This window comes from Alexandromys fortis, unplaced genomic scaffold, assembly GCF_014885135.2.
Source record: "Alexandromys fortis isolate MF-2015 unplaced genomic scaffold, M_Fortis_MF-2015_v1.1 scaffold_59, whole genome shotgun sequence".
In the NCBI taxonomy this organism is placed as follows: Eukaryota; Metazoa; Chordata; class Mammalia; order Rodentia; family Cricetidae; genus Alexandromys; species Alexandromys fortis.
The window spans coordinates 6774908-6784563 of NW_026067943.1; the positions used below are offsets into that span (position 1 = coordinate 6774908).

Sequence of the window (9656 nt, forward strand, 5' to 3'; positions counted from 1 at the left end):
CTGAAGTCAAGCAGACTCTCTGTCTGCAAAGAGACCCAGCGTGGAGATTCGCTTGTTTGTGGCTTTCCTCAGCTGGGGTCTGAGAATCTCTGTTTTCCCATCCCTGCCTGTCAGTTAACCACAGAAGCCGTGTAGCCATGTTGCCCACAGCCACTCCCCGGCCAGCAGCAGTTCCCCTCGCTGTTTTGATGCTAGACATTTGCCATACTGGATCTACTCCTTGGATTTCAAGCCTAAACCTCACTGTGGCACTCAGTGTGATTTTAGGAGAAAGTATGTTTTCTTTTTCTCCTCTTTCAGCATTTTTGGCAATCTGTCATCTGCGTATCTCTAACTACTAACAGAGGGGCCTCTTGAGAGCCCTCCTGAGCAGCAGCACCAGAGAAATGCTCATACAGGGATTAGCAGGCACCACTGTCTCAAAACATCTCCCAAGGCTGGAGCACTGTGTGCCCGAGTATGGAAATGTGAGGGTCCTGGTGGTTGAACAGAGTTCAGGACTAAGGGCTAGTTCTGGCTGCGGCTCAAAACCATCACACTCCTGGATCCAGACACTTCTATGCGGTGGGACAGGTTGGATATGGTCTCCAGAGCCCTTCTGCCGGCTATGACCGTCCTTCCACTGTCCCCCAGAATTCAGCTCCAATCCAGTTACAGCCAACATTTCCTCTCACTCTGCTTCAGTTTGCTTGTGGTGCTACCTTCTCCTTGCCCGAGACAGTGTAGTCTCCTGTCAGCTTTCTAGAAAAACAATTATACATCTGCATTCAGAGAAAGTTCAAGTATATTCTTTACAGCATTGGAGAACCAGCCACTGCAGACAACTGATCTGTCTGTTGAGGGTAGCTGTACCAGGCAGCAGTTAAACAAGACATGATTCTAATGGTGCTAAATGTGTTCATGAATGACCCAACACACAGAGCAAAAATGAGTGCGAGAGAGAAACATGTCAGGGGTTCTTAGTAAGAAAAAAACTTCAAAGCTAAAGAGCATAGAAATGTATAGTTTTATTGAAAATAGATTTATTTCATACAATATGTTTTTATTAATGTTTCACCTTCCCCAGATCATCCCCTCATCCCCACACACTTTCTCTCTCTCTCTCTCTCTCTCTCTCTCTCTCTCTCTCTCTCTCTCTCAAACAAGCAGGCATATAATAATATTAATAGTAATAATTAAAAAATCAGAATAGGACAAAACACACATTAAAAAGAATTAAATAAAAAGCACAAGAAACTCAAATAGACATAGAGATACACACATTCATACAGACAAAAACCCATAAAAAACAAAATCAGAAATTATAATATATAAGAAAAAGACTTGCAAGGAAAAAAAAGTCCAAGAAAAGCATTACAAGACAAAAATCCTCCCAAAACACCGCTAAGTTAGTTTTGTGTTGGCCATCTACTGCTGGGCATGGGGCCTGCCCTTAAGTGTGGTTTGTATGTCCAGTTAGACTCCTGCCCTTAAGTGTGGTTTGTATGTCCAGTTAGACTCCATTGTAACAAATTAATCTTTCCTTTGCAAGAGATTATCAGTTGGAGATAACTTCTGGGTAAGGGATGGGAGTTTGTGTCTACTCACTCTGTCTGCAATGGGACTCCATCTAGGTTAGACATGCACAGGTCTTGTGCATGCTGTAATATGGTCTCTGGAGTTCATATGGGCATCAGTCCTGTCTGCCATGGGACCCCATCTAGGTTAGACATGCACAGGTCTGGTGCATGCTGTAATATGGTCTCTGGAGTTCATATGGGCATCAGTCCTGTCTGCCATGGGACCCCATCTAGGTTAGACATGCACAGGTCTGGTGCATGCTGCTATGGTCTCTGGAGTTCATATGGGAATCGATCCTGTTGTGTCTAGAAGGCCATGTTTCCATGGTGTCTTCCATTCCCATTTCCTCCCACAATCTTTCTGCCTCTCCTGCAGGGTTCCCTGAGTTCTGAGGGGGGAGGGTTTTGATGGAGACGTCCCGTTTAGAACTGAGGGTTCCACGGTCTCTCACTCTCTGAACGTTGTCCAGTTGTGGGCCTCTGTATTTGTTCCCCTCTCCTGTAGGAGGAAGCTTCTCTGATGATAGCCAAGGAAGACACTGAGATATGAATATAGCAAAATGTCCTGCGGAATTATTTTCTTGGTACATTCCCTTTATTAGAACGGTAGGATTTCGCTTTCTTCTGGGTCCACGGCCTAGCTAGTCTCAGGTTCTTGGCCACCAGAGCGGCATCTGAGACAGGTTCCATTCACAGAGTGGGTCCTAATTCCAGTCAGATAGGGGTTGGCTATCTCCACACCCTCTGTACCACTCTTGTACCTCTGCAGCTCACAGGCAGCTGTAGACTGAGGAGTTTGTAGCGGGGCTGTATTTTGATCGTTTGTGATTATCAGTTTAAAAGGATACATCTGTGCTGTCTGGAAGTTTACAGGATATACTCACACACTGTAAGTAAATTTTGAAAGATATGGGGCAAAGAAGGAAACTGACCAAGAATACACAGACTCCTGTAATACACGGATCCTAGTCCTTGGATCTGGTCACAATTCCTTCTCTTCCATCTAAAGAACTAACCTTTTTCCCATATTATCTTCCCACCACCTGGCTGATACTCCGCCATTGTCTGTTCCTCTTTGGTCTTTAGCTGTTTTCTCAATGGAGGGAGGGGGCACCAAACCCTCATCTCGCTGAGGTCACCTAAGAGGACACTCTCGGACCTCTGGACACCGTCCCAACTCAGCCTTCCCTGTGCGGACCCCCGACTCATTCCTTCTCTTCTGCCGCTCCCTGTGCTACAGATATGTATGTTTTATAAGTGTCGTTTCCCAAGAGTTTTCTACCAATGCTTTCATGAGAATCACCTGAAAATGAAGGAAATAGCCTGGAAAGCCATGCCTTTGTTGCAAGGTTAATAGACACTTGATAACTGGCCTTTTCTCTTAACCTCCGCCTAGATCTCGGGAGAAACACACTATTACTTTTCATTGTTCAGTCCTGCCCATTTTTTAATCAGACTAACCACTAGCAATGTAGGCCTTTCTGATATGACAAATATCAGCTATCTCCATAAACTATCTCCAGGGGACTGTATCTCCTAATTAGTGCTTGTATGTGGAAAGTGTTCGTTTTAATCGATTTGTGCCACTTCGTTAAGCTGTTTATTATCAGATTTATGATAATCTTGAGTTTTGTTCCATGGTATTGAGATAAAAATTTGAATGCTCTTTTCAAAAAAAAATTTCTTTTTGTTGATAATTCTCTTATTATTTTATTGGCTTCAAAGCAACTTGAAATCGCTGTGGCCACAGAGGTCTCTGGGCTCTCTTTCCTGGTTTTTATTTTAAGAGTTGCATGATGATCTGCTTATAAAAGCATAACTTTACCAGAGTTCATAGCCAAAAGTTTCTACTTTCGTCCTTTGAAGAAATTTTTAGAATGAAAAAAAAATTGGGTATTGATTTTCATTAAATTATTTGAGCACTTCTTGTTTTTTGTTTTTGATTTTTTTTGTACGTTCTGTTACATTTCTTACTCTTAACCTTTTACTCACTAGACACATCACACAGGCTGAGGGTAAAACTGTAAGTTTCGTGTACTACAGGAGTCTAGTCACTTTTTTATCATAATCTTTTGTATCTCTAAGAGATACTTGAAAATTGTGGGTTGGATCTAGAGACTGTAAGAAATCTCTACATTTTCCTTACAAAACATAACAGATAGGCACTTAAATCCCTCTCTTGATAATGGTATCAGGTTAGGGCTTAGCTTTCTAAATAGTTTTTCAGCATTCATTTCTTGGGAGGACACGTCATGATGAAGACATGGCCTCTGTCCCATCTGAATCACCATGAACACAGGTCCAAAGATGAAGACTTGGCTACAGGTAACTAACTTATCTGAGGAAGGATTCCAGAAATCAGGATGTGGATCACACTCATTGATACAATGCAGCCACCAAGTGGAAATTCATCCACTTTCTTTCTTCTCTAGTAAGGAGGCACTTGTTCATCCTGGCGACCCAGAACCAAAATAACCACACAGAAACTATATTATTCAAATCACTGCTTGGCCCATTAGCTCTAGCTTCTTATTGGCTAACTCTTATATCTTAATTTAACTCATTTCTATTAATCTGTGTATCACCACATGGCTGTGACTTACTGGATAAAGTTCCATTCATGTGTCTCTGGAGGGACTACATGGCTTCTCCTGACTCCTCCTTTCTTTCTCCCAGCATTCAGTTTAGTTTTCCCTGCCTACCTATATTCCATGAGCAGGCCCAAGACAGTTTCTTTATTAACCAATGGTATTCAAAGCATACAGTGGGAACTCCCACAACCTTCTTCCAAGGTCAAAACTACAGATTTTGGCATCAGAGATGCTTCTGCAGAAGTGACACGTTAGGTATGCCTTGTTCTTACAATATCAGTAACACTAGATGGGGTGGCAGCCCATGAAGCCACCAAGCTCACAGTGACCAGAAAAGATATCCTTGTTCTTGTTTGCCGTTCTTCTCCCACCTTCTGCCTCTCCTTGCCGTCTCCTTCTTTCTCCCAAGTAATAGCCCCCTTTTTTCTTTTATTACTTAAAAAAAATACCAATCCAAATTCCCACTCCCTCCCCTTCTCCCATGCCCTCCTCATGCCCTCCCACCATTCCCCCCTCCAATCCTAAGAGAGGACAAGGCACCCTGCCCTGTGGCAAATCCAAGCCCCTCCCTAGTACATCTAGGTTGAGCAAGGTATACATCCGAAGAGAATAGAATCCCACAAAGCCAGTGCATGCAGTAGAGAAAAATCCCGGTGCCCCTGTCATTGGCCCCTCAGTCTACCCCAACTGTCAACCACATTCAGAGGGACTACTTGATCCCATGCTCATTCACTCCCAGTCCAGTTGGAGTTGGTGAGCTCCCATTAGCTCAGGCAAACTGTCTCAGTGGGTGAACCTCTCATGTCTTGACCTCCTTGCTCATATTCTCATTCCTTCCACTCTTCAACTGGACCTTGGGAGTTCAGTCCAGTGTTCTGATATGGTTCTCTGCCTCTGTTTCCATCTGTTGTTAGACTAAGTTTCTATGGTGATATTTAACATAATCATCAGTCTGACTACAGGGCAAGGCCAGTTCTGACACCCTCTCCTCTATTGCTTAGGGTCTTAGCTGGGGTCATCCTTGTGGATTCCTGGGAATTTTTCTAGGGTCATGTTTCTTGCTAACCCCATAATGGCTCCCTCAATCAAGATATCTCTTTCCTTGCTCTCATATCTGTCCTTTTTTCATCTTGACTATCCCATCCCCTCAAGTTCTCCTCAACCCTCCCCTTCTCCTCTTTTTTCTACCCCCTGCCCCCATGCTCCCAATTTTGTCAGGTGATCTTATTTGTTTCCAGTTCCCATGTGGGTCCATCTATATTTTTCTTTGGGTTCACTTTATTATTTAGCTTCTCTAGGATCATGAATTATAGGCTTCAATATCCTTTGTTTATGGCTAGTATCCACTAACGAGTGAGTACATACCATATTCATTTTGGGGGGTCTGGGTTACCTCACTCAGGATAGTGTTTTCTAGTTCCATCCATTTGCATGCAAAATTGAAGATGTCATTGTTTTTTACCACTGAGTAGTACTCCAATGTGTATATGTTCCACACTTTCCTTATCCATTCTTCAGTTGAGGGACATCTAGGTTGTTTCCAGGTTCTGGTTGTTACAAATAATGCTGCTATGAACATAGTTGAACAAATGCTTTTGTAGTATGATTGAGCATCGTTTGGGTATATTCCCAAGAGTGGTATTGCTGGATCCTGAGGTAGGTTGACTCCCAATTTCCTGAGAAACGGCCATACTGATTTCCAAAGTGGTTGCAGAAGTTTTCATTCCCACTAGAAATGGATGAGTGTTACCCTTACTCCACATCCTCTCCAGCATAGGCTATCATTGATTGGTGTTTTTGATTTTAGCCATTCTGACAGGTGTAAGATGGTATCTCAGAGTTGTTTTGATTTACATTACCCTCATAGCTAAGGAAGTTGAACATGTCCTCAAGTATCTTTTGGCCATTTGAAATTCTTCTGTTGAGAATTCTCTGTTTAGTTCAGTACACCATTTTTTTAATTGGGTTATTTAGAATTTTAATGTCTAATTTCTTGAGTTCTTTATATATTTTGGAGATCAGTCCTTTGTCTGATGTGGGGTTGGTGAAGATCTTTTCCCATTCAGTAGGCTGCCTTTTTGTCTTATTGACTGTGTCCTTTGCTTTACAGAAGCTTCTCAGTTTCAGTAGGTCCCATTTATTCATTGTTGTTCTTAGTGTCTGTGCTACTGGGGTTATACATAGGAAGTGGTCTCCTGTGCCCATGCATTGAAGGCTACTTCCCACTTTCTCCTCTATCAGGTTCAGTGTGGTAGGATTTATATTGAGGTCTTTAATCCATTTGGATTTGAGTTTTGTGCATGGTGATAGATGTGGGTCTTTTTTCATCCTTCTATAGGTGGGTATCCAGTTATTCCAGCACCATTTGCTAAAGATGCTTTCTTTTTTCTATTGTATTATTTTAGCTTCTTTGTCAAAAATCAGGTGTTCATAGGTGTGCGGATTAATATCCGGGTCTTCAATTCGATTCCATTGGTCATCATGTCTCTGTTTTTAAGCCAATACCAAGTTGTTTTTATTACTGTAGCTCTGTAATAGAGCTTAATGTTAGGGATGGTAATGACTCTGAAAGTTCCTTTTCTCTTTAAAACAATCTTTTCTTATTTTACATACCAATACTAGCTCCTTCTTCTCCTCCTCTTCCCACTCCTCCCATCTTCTCCTCAACCCACCCCCATCCACCCCTCAGAGAGGGTAAGACCTCCCCTATGGGGAATCAACAAAGTCTGTCATGTCACATTAAGGCAGGACCAAGGCCCTTCCCCCATATCCAGGCTGACAAGGTATCCCTCCAAAGGGAATGGGCTCCAGAAAGCCAGATCATGCACTAGAATGGATCTTGATCCCACTGCCAGTGGCCGACAGGCTGCCCAAGCCACAGAACTGTCATCCTTATCCCCTTTTCTTTAGTGTCGTGTGTTTCATTGTCCTCTCTCACTCCTCTTACTCCCCCCCATCTTCTATTTAGATCAGTTTCTCCCATCTCATAGTCCTTTGCTATATTCACTTCTTACACACACACACACACTCACACACATTCTGCTTCATGTCTTACACACACACACACATTCTGCACTATATTCCATGTCTTACACACACATTCTGCTTCACGTCTTACACACACACACACACTCACATACCCTGTGCTATATTTACACCTTACACACACACACACACACACACACTCACATATCCGGCACTATATTCACATCTTACACACACACACTCATTCTACACTATATTCACATGTTACACACATTCTACACTATATTCGTGTCTTACACACACTCACACAATTCTGCTTCACATCTTACACACTCACACTAACACACATTCTGCATATGAGCAACAAGATATTTTTCTTCACTAGTCCGTTTTATCTTACTTAACACGATGATCTCAACCTTCATCTGCTTTCCTCTGTTCCTACAACCAAATAAAAATCTGCATTGGTTCCGGACCATAGAGTCTTTATCTACCTGTCTGCTTGTGGATATCTAGATGGGCTTCCTGTCTTTGTCACTACGAATAGTGTAGACTTCTGCAGATATGCACCTACCTCAAGCCACAGTTACTTTAATATGTTTCTTTCTTCTAGAGACGTGTGTCAGGCACTTGTTTCTGTTCCCAGGAGAGCACCTGGAGTGAGCCGTTCCTTCCTGCTGGCATCTTGACATCACACCCATGCCGGTGTGAACTGCACCCGAGACATGCTTACTGTTCATGCCATTGGCAGATAGACTGAAGAGGCTGCAACATTAGGGGGGAAAGGTGGCTTTTGCCTCCCTATCACTTCATAAACAAGTTTCAAGTTTAATATTCCACACTTTTAAATCATCCTGGGCTGTCCCCCAAAGACTCGAGAAATACTACTGCTTCCCCTGAAATCTTCTTACATCAGAGAAATTGAAAACAGACTGCTTAAGTATCACCTCTGGGAATGGATCAGATACCATCAAACACCATGTTGTTCCTGCATGGTCACTGCTGGAGGACAAATGGGGGCTTTTGCTTTCTGAAGCAGACCAGGGGCTTAGGCGCTGACTATATCCCTGGATCCTATTTGCTCATAGTCATGCATGCCACGTAGGATTGAGTCTTTGAACACTAGAACCATGACTCCATCTTTCCCCCTCAGGCCTTTGTTTGAATATTACTTCTCAAGTAGGGCTTCACTGAACACTTTCCTCAATAGAAACCCTGCTCAAAAATGCTCCCTGGATGATTTCTCTGACTTCTGGGACTTTTTTTCATAGCAATATTTTTACCAACTGATCCCTACATACTTAATTCATTTGCAATCAGTGTCCTTCCTAATACACAAGGTCCAACTAGCTAATATTTTTGCCAGACTGAGTACTTGCTGAAGCCCTAATCCAGAAGACAGCACCAGGGATGTAGAAACACTCAATAATTTTTACAGAATAATAAAAAAGTAAATGAATATATGACTGAAATAATTACCAACGTCCCTATTTTTCTCAACTGATGTCTTGAGACATAGATATTGGCAGTATCAGCAAACACAAGGCAAAGCTAGCAGCTCTCGTGTAGGCTGGAATAGACTTAAGACTAAGTGAATCATTAGCGGATCTTAAATTATTCTTTTGAGAGAGGAAAATGGCTGAGCCATATACGATAAAAGCTACCTCCAAAGAAAGATGGCGCTGCGGTCAGTGCTCAGGAACCCTTCCCTTCTTCTAGGCTTCATGTTCACCACTGAAATCTCTAAGATCAGGGATTTGCTTTGCTCATAATTGCTAAACACAGGAAGCAGCCCAGTTGCTCTTCAGTGGATAAATGATTAAACAAGCTGTCAGGGTTCTTCAAAGGAACAGAGCCAGTAGAATAGAACAAAGGAAAGGAAGGGAGAAAGTGATAAGGAGAAAGACAGAGGTAAGTAAGGACTTCCAAGTCTGAAGGCCACAAAAGCGGGAGCTGGTGATGTGGGCCAATCGAAGTCAAAATTCATGAAGAGACAAGGGTTTGGTTCAAACCTGAAGGCAGGAACAGCTTGAGGCTGTGACCTGGAGACCATCCAATGGAAAGCATCTCTTACTTGGGAGACAGTGAGCAGTTTTGTTCTTGTCAAGTCCGCAACTGGCTGGACAAGGTTCTCACATATTCTGAAAGGCACCGAGTCTGCGTGTTTAAATATTAATTTCATTTCATCTGCAAGAGCATTTCTGTGACTGAAAAGCTGGGCACCTGAAACCCCATCAAGTTGACACCCAAATAAACCGGAAATAAACAGACAGTTGCTTTGCAATGAAAAGGTGAGGGCGGAGTGGGAAACCATTTGGTAGAGCTTGGGTAAGTCTCAAGCAAATTTTGCTACATTTTAAAAAGTCACAAAAGGTTATTCTCTGTGGTGTGATCTTATTTATATATGATATTCTCTTTTGCAATACTTAACTGCCTACCACTGAGCTGCCTCTCCAGCCTTTGGACTTTTTTTTTTTTTTTTTTTTTTTTTTTTTTTTTTTTTTTTTTTTTTTTTTTTTTT

At 42.4% G+C, this 9656-nt stretch overlaps 1 long non-coding RNA gene across 1 annotated transcript; it reads right to left on the bottom strand.

The window, feature by feature from the left end:
• Positions 1 to 5366: 5366 nt before the first annotated feature.
• LOC126505557 (uncharacterized) lies at positions 5367 to 8868 on the bottom strand. The gene is made up of 3 exons (XR_007592930.1): positions 8800 to 8868; positions 7710 to 7900; positions 5367 to 6637 (listed from the first exon to the last, which is right to left on the bottom strand). It is a non-coding gene; the product is annotated as an uncharacterized lncRNA (long non-coding RNA).
• Between the last annotated feature and the right edge of the window lie 788 nt (positions 8869 to 9656).